This window comes from Canis aureus, chromosome 29 (genome assembly GCF_053574225.1).
Source record: "Canis aureus isolate CA01 chromosome 29, VMU_Caureus_v.1.0, whole genome shotgun sequence".
NCBI classification, from domain to species: domain Eukaryota; kingdom Metazoa; phylum Chordata; class Mammalia; order Carnivora; family Canidae; genus Canis; species Canis aureus.
Genome location: NC_135639.1, coordinates 24,545,097 through 24,558,793, shown reverse-complemented (window position 1 = coordinate 24,558,793; position 13,697 = coordinate 24,545,097). Strand labels below are relative to the sequence as shown.

The window sequence follows — 13,697 nt, the reverse complement described above, 5'->3', positions numbered from 1 at the left end:
TAAATTTTTAAAATTAAAGAACATTTAATTAAAAATATTACAATATGTACTTCCTGGTGCTAAAGCCAAATGATCCTTCCTCCATGGGGCAAGAAAAATAAAAAAGAACACAAGAGGGAATCAAAGGGCAGGAAGTCAGGTTTCTAACCTGTCAAGAATAGGTATTATCAGGGTGTAGATATCAAGTCAGACTCTGGACTGCCCTAATTTCTTCTGGAAAAAAATAATGAAAACAGTGTAGAATGATGGATATTTTTGTAGCCAATCACCGAAGCTGGAATAGTAACACCTCTGTACTGAAGTAGTCAAGAACGTCCAGGACAGTGACTAGTGCATAATAATAGATGTTCAATAAATGGTAACTGTGATCATCAACTCCTGAAGGCAGAGCTCAGCAATTACATAGGACTAAGTACAAAAATAAAGTTGTTAACGGAATAACTGATAACCCACCGTGGCCCATGGAGAGCAGAAGGTGGCTTGCTGGAATGGACTCAGTGAAGAACAGACAGTCTGGATTAGCAGAAAGAAAGCTGGACAGGAATGACCATGGTAGCTTTTCATAAACACTAGTGAGTGCACCTGATATACTAAGAAGAGAAAACGGAATCATATTAAATGCTCAGTTAAAATCACAAGAGTAAAAAAAAAAAAAAAGAATGGAAAACAAAAACAGGAACAAAGAATAGGGCAACAAATAGGAAACACTAACAAATGTGATGGATAGTAATCCACCTGTGTCAATAATCACTTTGGACATCGATGGCCTAAAAGAACCAACGAAAAGACAGAGATTGTAACAGTGGATAAAAAAACAATACCTGACTCTATGTCATCTACAAGCAACCCACTGTAAAAAAAAAAAAAAAAAAAGATGTGTAATGTGTATTGATTAAAAGTGGATAGAGGAAAACATGGCATGCCAACACTAACCAAAGGAAAGTGGGAGTAGCTACATTAATCTCAGAGCAGATCGCAAACTAAGGAAGGTTATCAATGGTGGGTAATGATGTTTGTGTGTTTGAAAACCCTCAATGTGTCTCCAAATTCAGAGCTTCTGAAGAGCCTTCTCAAAAAGTCCAAAGGAGCCATTTTACAAAAATCTGAAATCACAGACAGCATCCCCGAGAGGCAGGTGGGCCAACTTTATTGTTTCGTGGGGGGATAGGACAGGTGGGTTTGGGGACTGAGCAGGCTGGACAAGTTTCCATGGAAGACTCAGGGGTGTTTCAGGCCAGGAGGATCAGGTCCCTCCAGGCACCTGCCCACTCTCCTAGGAGCTTGGAGAAGACAGATGTCAGCAGGAAGACATGCTGCTGGGAACCCCAGCTCCCTGGTGGAGAAGGGCTGCACGGCAGGAGTCAGGGGCTGAGGCCAGGGTTCTGCTATACTCCCAGGAGAAGCCAAGGGGAGCCAAAGGTGGGCTTGACGGGGCAAGGGTCAAGTCTAGCTCTTCTGGCTCAGAGGTTTCTGTAGCAAAGAACAGGGGTCCCGGGAGAGGTTCTCCCATTCTTGATGGGCCCCTGTACCCGAATGACTGTTGCCTTTGGAGACAGAGCTAGACTCCAGCCTCAGCTCTACCTTGAATTATCTGTATGACTTTGTGCATGTTCACCTCTGAGTCTGTTTCCCTCATCTGTAAAATGGAAATAGTAATATCAGGTTGGGGTGCTGGTAAGTATGCACCAAACATGAGTCATTATTATTAATCAGTAAACCTTGCCAGAGCAGAATCGCATCTCTTTCCTCAGCAGATCTCTCTAGGGCAGCTTGGCTCCACATGGGCTCTCTGGCCTGATGGGCTGAATGACATCCATATGTTTGTCTTCAGACCTCTAATACATTCATCCATCTCTGCTTGCTGGTGAGCTCACCCATACAAGTTTCTAGTGTCATGGTGAAGAACCCAGATTCTAGAGTTGGAATACTTGGGTCTTTTTTTTTGTTTTTTAAAGATTTTATTTATTTATTCGAGAGAGAAAGAGAGAGAGAGAGCAAGTAAGCACGAGAAAGCAGCAGAGGGAGAGGGAGAAGTGGAGTCCCCGCTGAGCAGGGAGCCCAATGTGGGGCTTGATCCCAGGATCCTGGGATCACGACCTGAGTTTAACTGACTGAGCCACCCAGGGGCCCCCAGAATGCCTGGGTCTTTTTTTTTTTTAACTTTTATTTATTTATGATAGTCATACAGAGAGAGAGAGAGGCAGAGGGAGAAGCAGGCTCCATGCACCGGGAGCCCGACGTGGGATTCGATCCTGGGTCTCCAGGATCGCACCCTGGGCCAAAGGCAGGCGCTAAACTGCTGAGCCACCCAGGGATCCCAGAATGCCTGGGTCTTAATCCCAGTTCTGCTACTTGGTAGCTGTATGACCTGAGGCATATTAATCTCTTTGTGCTTTTGTTCCTTCATCAGTTAAAAAAAAGCAATTTTAGCATTCTTGCCAGGAGGTAATGAATTCATACGTGTAAGATACTGATGCACCCAGTATTGTGAGATCCTGCTCTTCCCCTCCAAAGGAACAAGGACGGTGCAGTTTGGGTGCTGAGGGGTCAGCTAGAAGTAAGGGCCTTTCTTAAGAGCCTGCTTCCCTTTCAGACCTGCCCCTGCAATCAGTCCAGGGTCCCTTTATAGCCCAGAGACCTAGGAAAGGCAGCTGGCTCTTGGGGCCCTGAGGGAGTCTGGAGGACGGAGAGGGTGTGGACTGCCCTTCACCGGTGGCCCAGTGGGTGTTTGCTCAGCCTTCCAGTTTCCCATGCAGAAGCCCATCCAGATTCCCATCCAGGTGTGAGGGGAGCACAGTTGGCTAATTAAGCTGAAAGCAGCTTGAAGGTGCCAGGGAGAAAGTGGAGACATCTGTTCCCTTCTGATCATCAACTGGCTCCTTCGTGTTGCTTCTTTGTAAGAATGAGCCCCCTCCACCCAGCTGAAGACCAGTGGGAAGGACAGGAGGGCAGTCAGGGGGAGCTGTGATGAGAGATTTTCTCGTCCCCCTGTGTGTGCTTTCCAGGCCTGGACTTTTACTTAACATCTACCTGGTGGATTTGGTCCATTACCATTTGAAGATAGCATGCAGAGCTGATTTTCTTTGAACTCAGTTGACACAATTTTACTGTCTCCCTCCTCCTCCCCTGGCTTCATTTATTTATTTGTATCATGTAAGGAGAGCTCCATCCACTGCCCCATCCAATGGGGAACTCAAGGTCATAGTCTGGATTATTAAGGGTGACAAGTGATACAAAATTTAAACGAAAGCTCTCATGTGCCTGGGTAACTGAGGCCAGCATAGTTCATTCAAGATGCAAGCACCACTCAGCTCTTCTCAGGGACAATGGATCCAAAAACCAAAGGTTGCTGGAAATCATCTGTTTCTTTGGTCTGTAGTGAAGCCAGAGATGGGACTCACAGCTTTATCAATGTTCAGTGTGCCCCCCACCCCGCTTCGATCACTCCTCCAGAAAGAGGAGGCAAGAGGAAAGGCAACTGAAGTTCATATATTGACTGTTTATGAAGTACCATTCAGTGAACAGTCAATTCTAGATCTTCCCGTGTATCTTATTGTTCATAATAAGAGCTAATATCGATGGAGAGGTTATATGTGCCAGACGTTGTTCTAAGTACCTTTCTCTGCAATTCACAGGATAACTGACTTCAGAGTCACATCCTGAACCCAGGCCTCTGATCCAAGCCTATGTCATTATCACATGCTATTCTGTGTTTTTTATCGTATTGATTGATTGATTGTATTACTGATTTTAAGCTCCTTAGTTGTCCTAGCCCTATACTTAAGGCTGTTACTACCATCTTTACGGGCTGGGATACTTGGTAAGGCCCGAGAAGGTGAACTACATCAGTAGCAGGTGAAGAATACAGTTACTGGGTTCCTGTTGCTGTTACTAAGGTAATATTGATACTGGAGAGTGTGAATTTGCCTCAGTTTCTGTTACTCATTGAAAGCACCACTGTGACTGCTAGGTTTGAGTGCCAAGAGCAGTTGCTTGGCCCCATAAGTATCTGTTGAGAGCGTGAATTCCACAGCCGCCTACGTTCTGCTCCTCCTCATGGCACTAACCTGTGGGCAGGGCTGTTCGGGCAGGAAGGCTCTGGGCCCTCCAGGGATGCCCGCCCCAGCACGCCCGCAAGGTTCTCCTCACGGGGCAGCCTGCAGACCTGCCTTTCACTGCCCATGGCATATCATTCAGTTTAGAAGACATGCAAGGGAATAAGTAAAATAAAGATATGACAATAAAATAAAAACTGGCTCAAGCTTTATGAATTTTAACCTTCAGAAATGCTTGGCAACTACTATAATTTAATGTTTTTACCGAGGTCCAGAAAGTGTGTGACTATATCCAATGGAAATCAGTGTTTCACCTCTGGGGGGCTTCTGTGATGTCTTCAGTCCCAACCCTCTTAAAAGAAAGGTGTGTATTACCCAAAATGAAAGGGACACATTTTGTTCTCAGAATCAGCCAGTGTCCATCACACCCTACCTGTAAGGGAAGGGGCAATGGTTGCTTGTTTCAGGGTTTGCTGATGCTCTGTTTGTGGGGCTGTTTGGATTTGGGGGGGATGTGCTCCCTCTGGGCCTGTCCAGTTGTTTCTCCAGATAATCATCTCTCTCTCCCTGCCAGGGTATTCTCTGTGCTCTTGGTAAATCTGGGAAAGAATTCAAGAGCCTCAGTGCTCTCCTTGTGGTCTGAATAGGGTTTTAGATTCTCCCAACTGTCTTCTCGAATCAGGTGGTAAAATTAGACACATTGAGTTTGCACAGCTCAGTCATGAGCTGGGTGAGCTTGGGCAAGTCATTAATTTGAGAAGAAGATCCTGAAACATAACCCTAAGAATTGCTAAAGACAAGGAGTAAAAATATATTCTGCTTTTCCACTGTTGGATCCCAACTCCAGACCACATTGAGCATGTGCCCCGGGGCTGGGGGTGATGTCTGGGAGTGTAGCTCTAATCCTATAGCCTTCTGCTCTATTTTAAACATTCCTGGGGCACCTGGATGGCTTTGTTGGTTAAGCATCTGACTCTTGATCTCAGCTCAGGTCTTGATCTCAGGGTCATGAGTTCAAGCCCCACATTGAGCTCCATGCTGGGCATGAAGCCTACTTTAAAAAAAAAAATTAAAACATTCCTGCAGAGCTTGCATTGTATTTTATAATATGCCCATGCTTGTTTTGATATAAAATAGTGCTCTCTCTGCTCCTCCATCATTGGATAGGAAATCAACATTCCAGGATGATATTGTATTGTGTGCATCCTGCAATGCTCTAGAACCTTTGGCATCATCTGCCTGTCACCACTCCTCCTCCGTTTCAAAGGCATAGGTGCCTGAGAAAGCATGACCACAGTGCCTGGTGCTTGTTAAGACCTCTTTATTTTTCAATTTGTTTTTAAATCATATAATTCAAGTTTTTAAGTTGCGTGTTTTTTTTTTTTAATTGAAGTATAGTTGATCCACAATGTTGCATTAGTTTCAGGTGTACAACATAATGACTGGACAATTCTGTATGTTATAGAATCCTATGCTCCCCACAGTGTGGCTACCATCTGTCCCTATCCAGCACTATTACAATATCATTGACTATATTCCTCATGCTGTACATTTCATCTCCCTGACTTATTCATTCTGTAACTGAAGGCCTGCAACTCCTACCTCCCTTCACTCCTTTTTGCCCATCCCTCCATTCCCTGCCTGCTGGCAACCACCAGTGTGTTCTCTGTAATTATGGGTCTGTTTCCAGGTAAGACCTCTTTAATGTTGCTTGAAAATAATGTCTGGAGTAAAGGCTGAAGAGGTCAGTAGGTAAAGGGATCCTTGGAGAACACCTGTTTGCCCTTCCTCCGCCCCCAGACCTGCTGCCCCTCTGTTTTGATGTGGTTCCACCCCCACCCCTGGGGGCCAGGCACTTGCTGCTTATTGAGTTTGTCAGCATTTCCCCCATGGATCTCAGACTGACTAATTAGCCTACCCTGCCTGATTGCTGAAGCCACAGGGCACTGCCAGACCAGCACTTTTCCACATGGCATCTGCTGAGACAAAGCAGGGCTGAGCCTTTAACCCTGTCTTGTCTACATTGTATGAGTAGGAATGAGCTCGCATGGAGGTGGATGTGGGTTCTGCTCCTAGAGACAGTAGATATTTCTCTGGATGGTCAGAGATGGTCAGAATGCTTGTAAAGACTTAAGCCAAAGATTCTCATCAATAGAGCAGATAATTTAGGGGGAGGGTGGCATCTGGTAATTGAAATTCTTATTCTCAGTTCAGTGCAAATTTTATCAATAATTTCTTACCATCTAGCTTGGTAAGTTTGAAGGAAATCAGTCAGTCAAAAAAAGTCCAAGCTGAGGATCAGAGCTCTCTCTTCCTCTCTCTTGGATTTTCTGTTTCCTCAGGCCGTCACAGCCTGGGGTTAACAGTGGGTCATGTCACCAGTAATCTCCTATGTTTTCTTAGCTCATGTCTCCTCTTCCTAATGCAGGACCCCAATCCTTGCCAGAGCCCCTCAAGTGTTCTCGGGTGTACCCAGGAAGTTTCCCACGAAGCTCATCGGTGAGTCAGGTCAGCTGTTGTAGGTTTCCAGGGGACGCTGCTGCCCCTGGGCCAACTGTGTATGTCTACCTCTGCCGGACACTGCCATGGCCGCAGGGCACTCCGCCTCCCCACCGCCACCACCTTATGCCACAGAGCACCACAGTCTCCCTCCGTGAACACCTGCTTTCCCACGGAAGCATCAGTAAATGCTCCAGAACTTTTAAGGTGCTAAAGCATGGCAGTCCGTGGCACAGTTGGAGGGAAAAGCTGTCTCTACTTGGTGCTTCCCAAGCAGCCCTGCCTGCAGCTGCTGCCTTAAAGAGCAGTCAGGCATAGGGCTCTTTTTTTTTTTTTTTTTTTTTTTTGGCTCTTTCATTTTTTATTGAGGGTCCTCTCTTCCCTGGGGATCAGGATAGTGTGAGGTTAGAATCTGGGGAATGGGTTCAAACTGATTAGGGTTAGAAGCCTCATTCTCCCATGCAGTAATTGACTGTGCTGGAGAAAGTTCTTTACTTCTTTGAGCTTTAACACCTTTATTTGTGAAATAGGATTAAAGTAGTAGTACCTGATTCAGGATTGTTTAGAGGCTAAATGAACTAATGCACACAAAACTACGTGCATACCATAATGCTTTGTGATGTCAGCTGATGTTAATTAGCTAATTGGGCCCAAGGGATACAGCTCAGGGACCGGGCAAGGACAGGGCCAAGTGACAGATTCTGCACTATCAGCAAAATCACACTTCCTCTCTTACCTTGAGGACTTGACATTGGGTCAAGCTTTTCCTTATCTCCCTTTTCCCTCAGGAAGTTCACTGCCAAAAGCTCCTTAGATCTCATGATGATCTCCTAGAGGCATCACCAATTTGTCAGATATTCCAAAACATGAACGAATCCCACAGGTGATACAGCTTAAGCTCAACATGGGACCATACTCCCCATTCATCTGATTGTATCCTTTGTCTATACATCTAAGCAAGTGGGTATATATGTTGCCATTTGCTGTATTTATGTGTGTGTGTGTGTAGCTACTTGCTAATTGAAATTCTTATTCTCAGTTCAATGCAAATTTTATTAATAATTTCTTACCATCTAACTTGGCCTTTGGGTTTGAAAGAAATCAGTCAAAAAAAGTCCAAGCTGAGGATCTTGGACTTGCTACACACACACACACACACACACACACACACACACACACACATTTAATTATAGTCACTCAGTTCTTTGATGTTGTGGTTTAAAAATCTCCCTGGTGAAAATTAACAAGGCAGGAAACCACAAATGTTGGAGAGGATGTGGAGAAAGGGGAACCCTCTTGCACTGTTGGTGGGAATGTGAACTGGGGCAGCCACTCTGGAAAACTGTGTGGAGGTTCCTCAAAGAGTGAAAAATAGACCTGCCCTACGACCCAGCAATTGCACTGCTGGGGATTTACCCCAAAGATACAGATGCAATGAAACGCCGGGACACCTGCACCCCGATGTTTCTAGCAGCAATGGCCACAATAGCCAAACTGTAGAAGGAGCCTCAGTGTCCATCAAAAGATGAATGGATAAAGAAGATGTGGTTTATGTGTACAATGGAATATTCCTCAGCCATTAGAAACGACAACTACCCACCATTTGCTTCGACGTGGATGGAACTGGAGGGAATTATGCTGAATGAAATAAGTCAATCGGAGAAGGACAAACATTATATGGTCTCATTCATTTGGGGAATATAAAAAATAGTGAAAGGTAATAAAGGGGAAAGGAGAAAAAAATGAGTGGGAAATATCAGAAAGGGAGACAGAACATAAAGACTCCTAACTCTGGGAAACGAACTAGGGGTGGGGGAAGGGGAGGTGGGTGGGGGGTGGGGGTGACTGGGTGACGGGCACTGAGGGGAGCACTTGATGGGATGAGCACTGGGTGTTATTCTGTATGTTGGTAAATTGAACACCAATAAAAAATAAATTAAAAAAAATCTCCCCGGTGAGCAGAGTTGTGTAGTAGGCTCTAAGAAGATGCCAGTGAAGGAGTTGGTCCTTTATGCTCAAGAAAACTTATCTGAATGGGGCATCAGAGAATGTGGATTTGCCTCCTGGAAGGCCTAGTCTGATAACAAAGGCATGATATTGCATCTTGGAAGAGAGAGGTTTTGCAAAAACAATCTATGAGAGCCACTGTGGATACACTGATATTCTTTGAAATCAGGAATCTCCAGCAGACCTACTTGGCTCCAACTTTCCTGGCAATGAGTACGTATTCTATTTCCTTGCATCCCTCACCTCCTCTGCCATATGACAAGACTTTCTACCATCTTAGTACCCTGTGATGCTATTGAAGGAAGTCTGCTCAGGTTAATAATCCAGATGGGATAGAACTTGGTTTGGGGTATGGGATTTGGGTATCTGCTGGAGTTACTTGTGTTTCAAAGTCTTCAGCACTACTCTGGTATGGGAAGTAAATGCTCCCTTGAATCCCTTCCTATACTTTATGCTCAGTCCTTTCCTGAAGTTCAGATGCTATTTTACCTGCAGAAGCTGACGGTTCTCAGTGAGCTCTGATCTGAGTCACGACTGGTCCAGAGAAGCAATCGTGTCTTCTGAAGCACATTTCTAGCTCCCTTTCCACACCTGGTTTGTGATGTATGGGTGCTTGATACTCCCCTATAGGCATTTTAGATTTGGTGGGCTATGGTGAATACTCAATTCCTTTGACAGTACATGTACTTCTATTTCTTCTTTCCTACTCAAGGAACTCATGGGTAGGTGTTATGAAGAATCTTTGGGAAAATCCTGTAAGGACTAGAAATTCCTGGCAATGACTGATGGATTTTTTCCTTCCTTTTCTTTTTTTTTTTTTAGATTTTATTTATTTATTTATTTATTTATTTATTTATTTATTTATTTATTTATGAGAGACACACAGAGAGAGGTAGAGACATAGGCAGAGGGAGAAGCAGGCTCCCTGCAGGGAGCCCAATGAAGGACTTGATCCTAGGACCCCAGGATCATGATCTGAGCCAAAGGCAGGTGCTCAACCACTGAGCCACCCAGGTGCCCCAGATTTTTTCCTTTCTAAAGAGTACAGAATATACTAATAGATTATGGCCACTGTTCTTTTTTTTTTTCTTTCTTAATTTTTAATTTTTTTTAAAATTTATTTATGATAGTCAGAGAGAGAGAGAGAGAGAGGCAGAGACATAGGCAGAGGGAGAAGCAGGCTCCATGCACCGGGAGACTGACGTGGGATTCGATCCTGGGTCTCCAGGATCGCGCCCTGGGCCAAAGGCAGGTGCTAAACCGCTGCGCCACCCAGGGATCCTTATGGCCACTGTTCTTAAGCAAGATATCCCAAGACCACTTTGTTCTCTAAGTTATATGCATATCTGCTTTGAGGGAAAATGGGGAACTTCTCCACATCCTCTGCTTGGGGCCTCATGTTTAGGCAGATTTTTACACAAGCACACACATGAGCATACACACATATCTTCAAATAGATTGAGGGAAAGGAATCCCTTTGAAGTTTTAAAATAAAGAAGAATGTTGTAATGTAAATTCACCATGGGGTTGAATTTTATCTGGGGGGCCCATATCTTTTCTCAGCAACCTCAAAATGACGAGTAGAGCAAATCACTATTGTATAAATCAGACTGTGATCAGACACTAGGGATGGTACACATTCCACATGGAAAGGCAGTCAGAATCAAACCTTAAAAAACTGCCAGCCAAATGTGCAGGAGTTCTTCTGAGCCAGAAAGAGCCATGCTCCTGGACTCCCCACCCCCACCCCTACCCCCCACCGGCCTCATAGCAGGGAACCACTGGCTTCCCCGGCCTGTGCCCTCTCCCTCCTTTGCTCTATTCTTGCTGCTGTCTACATCTTCTGGTTCTTTCGCCCTATCACTCTGCACCCTTACCTCGTGGTTCAGTTAGGTTTTAAGACCTTCAAATGTTGGAGCGGGCAGCTGTGGCCTTAGATTTCAGCTCCACCGATTCCTATATGCTATATAGCCTAGCTGTTTAAATTCTCTGAACTTCAGTTTCCTGATTTGTAAAACTGGAATAATCATGTCTTCTTCATGGGATAAGGACAAAATGATAATATATGGCACTTAGCCCATAGCCTCGCTTATGACATGGGTTTAGTATATGCTAGTTATTACTAGTTTTATTATGAATATTTATTCACTCATTCATCTGACATTGCCTTCTCTGTACATCCCTGTTAGCTGACACAGAGTAGGAGCACAGCATGTGTTAGCTGAATGAATCAAGTCAAGAGGAATGAATTCCTCCTTAGGTCGTGGGACATAGCAGGAGTCAGTGCTATCCCTACTTAAGTCAAAGGTAGGACACAGGAAAACTTGGAGAGCCAAAGAAGGAGCCGGGATTTGGGGAGCAGACATCAGCTAGGGATTACTGCCTGGGGTCTGGGCTCATCTGGGTCCTTGGCTCCACTCTGAGTCTCGCCTTGACTACTGCTCAGATCACAGAGGACCCCTCATGTTCATGAATGGCGTGGAGAGGGTCAGGGTCACCTCTACAGACTTCTGTGCCCGCAGGCAGTGCTGCCACACAACCCTGAGCATACGTATGGAAGACGGAGACCATGGCCATTTATATGCCTTGAACATTCCCACCTCTTGTGTTATTTTTGCAGAAAACCACAGATGCATGTGGGAGATGACCAGCTCTCTGCTCCTCCCTTGTGACCTGACCCACAGAACCTGCTCCAGCTGTGATCCCAGCCTCGTCCAGAATAGCCTTCCCTTGGCAGCTCAACACCTCTACTTTCAGCCCTCCCCTTTCTTTCTTTCTTTCTTTCTTTCTTTCTTTCTTTCTTTCTTTCCTTCCTTCCTTCCTTCCTTCCTTCCTTCCTTCCTTCCTTCCTTCCTTCCTTCCTTTCTCTCTCTCTCTCTTTCTTTCTTTCTTTCTTTCTTTCTTTCTTTCTTTCTTTCTTTTTCTTTCTTTCTTTCTTTCTTTCTTTCTTTCTTTCTTTCTTTCTTTCTTTCTTTCTTTCTTTTTCTTTCTTTCTTTCTTCTTTCTTTCCTTCCTTCCTTCCTTCCTTCCTTCCTTCCTTCCTTCCTTCCTTTCTCTCTCTTTCTTTCTTTCTTTCTTTCTTTCTTTCTTTCTTTCTTTCTTTCTTTCAATGATTTTTGCGGTTAATGAGGTCTCCCTTCCACCCTGCCCCTTGCCATTCTCTAGTTACGTGACTCTGGCTATCAACTTTAGTAACCATCCAGCTATCTATTTATACACCACTGGGCTTCTCAGCTCTTCCTGCCCAAATTCTTCCATGACCCCTTTCATTTTTCACAACCACAGCAAACAAGGTATGTCTCAGAGAAGATGGTTATTTCTCTAATAAAGAGTCTCAGAAAATGAAGAGACACTGCTGTCGAATAATTAACAAAAACTTTGTTGGGACCCGTGGCCTTAGACTGAGTGTTTGGCAGCTCAGTTAGTGCCCCTCTGGAGGCATCTTAATATACTATGGAGTTTTCTCACGATTAAAATAGAACCTAATCATAATGATGCCTGCAAGGAATAGTCCCTCCCTGTCAATCATATTGATCACAGAGCTCTGTATCTCCATCGATTGATTAAGTCCTTCTTGAACATTTGTTGAACTCTGTGTTGTGCTATTTGCTCCAGGGAAGTGGCTGGGGAGCTTTTGAAGAATAGATCCTCGAGCCTCACTCTGGGATCTCTGGGCATCCAAAGCTCTCCACCAGACTCTCCTGTGCAGCCAAGCTTGAGAACTGGATGCCAGGGGAGCAGAAGAGAACAGGTGGTCCTCACTGTCTGGAAGCTCAGCAGTGTGTTCAGCGGGTAGCTGCCGTGTGCCTGAATAGGGCCGGGCACTCTTGCGTCCATAGTAACTCATCTTCTCAGTTCTTTACCTTAATTGCTTAGGTTTCTTAAATTCTAAGCATATAGATGCTGATTCCAAGACTCAGAATCAAAGCTATATGGCCTGCAGGTGCAGGGCTTATCTCCAACCTGAAGCTCTCTGGCTACAAAACCCTCAAATTTTGTACCCTACCAAGTAATTTATGCTAGGAAAAGACACAAGGCCATGTATAATTGAGGGCTGACTCCTTAATCTGGTTGGTCCAGTAGGCGTTTAGAAGGGAAAGGGTGAGATGCGTGGTGTTTGGAGAATGCAACCATTATTCTTCTGAGGAGGTTAAAGTGGGACCAGATTCCCTCAACAAGCTTGGAAAGCATAAACAGACAATGCTTCCTCCATTCCTGGGCAAAATGAGAGCTTTTCCTGTGTTTGACTTATACGTTCATTATAAACTGGTGTGTGTTGGGGGAAGGAGGTGGATGGACTTGATAATTTACTTGCCAGACTGGGCCTCCTGGAATCTGTGATCCTCTGGGGGATCATTTGCATCTTCCACTTTGTAGGTTTAGAACTTCAGCTTTTTCAGTTGGCTTGGCATTGAAATTCTGGGGAACAGGTCTGCTGTGGCCAAATAGGACTTTGCTCCCAGGGGAATGGGGTGTGTAGGGGAGTGTGGAGTGCTGGTGTGGAAATTTAGAACAGAAGCTCTCCCAGCCGCATGCACCTGTGGGAATATTGCATCCTGGGGGCTGGGGGTGAATGAGGGTGCTTGAGAAAGCCCCCACTGTAGATCAGATTATTGTCTGGGAGCCCAGAAAAGAAGCAAAGGGTGTTAGGTATTCACCAGGAATATTGCTTCCTATTTATGCTGAAGATATTTTTGCCTTATTCAGAATCAAACCACCCATAAATAAGGCAGGGATACCTCAAAACATTCTCTCATTTGTCTTGCTGCACTCCCTCCAACACATTATAACAACTTTATCAAGGTAATTTGTAATTAATCAGATACAACTTAGCTCATTGATTGCATGTTTGTCTCCTTGATGGGTCTTTATTTTTTTTTTAATTGTGGTAAAGTATACATAATAGAAAATTTACAATTTTAACCATTTTCAAGGGTATAGTTCTGTGGCATGAAGTACATTAGTACTGTTCTGCATTCATCACCCCCATCCATCTCCAGAACTTTTTCATCTTCCCAAACAGAAATTCTGTCTACATTAAATACCAACTGTCCATTTGCCCTTTCCCTGTCCCTTGCGAATTAAGGACACTTGGGTCACCCTAAGAAGGAACTCCTTAAGTGTGTAGCAGTCTGA

General features: G+C 44.6%; 1 long non-coding RNA gene across 2 annotated transcripts in view; it reads left to right on the top strand.

The window, feature by feature from the left end:
• Positions 1-6,378: 6,378 nt before the first annotated feature.
• LOC144301150 (uncharacterized) overlaps positions 6,379-13,697 on the top strand; it is a 54,900-nt gene continuing 47,581 nt past the window's right edge. For both annotated transcript variants that reach the window (XR_013367952.1, XR_013367951.1), the window contains exon 1: positions 6,379-6,554. This is a non-coding gene — a long non-coding RNA (uncharacterized LOC144301150). The remainder of the gene's footprint in view (positions 6,555-13,697) is intronic.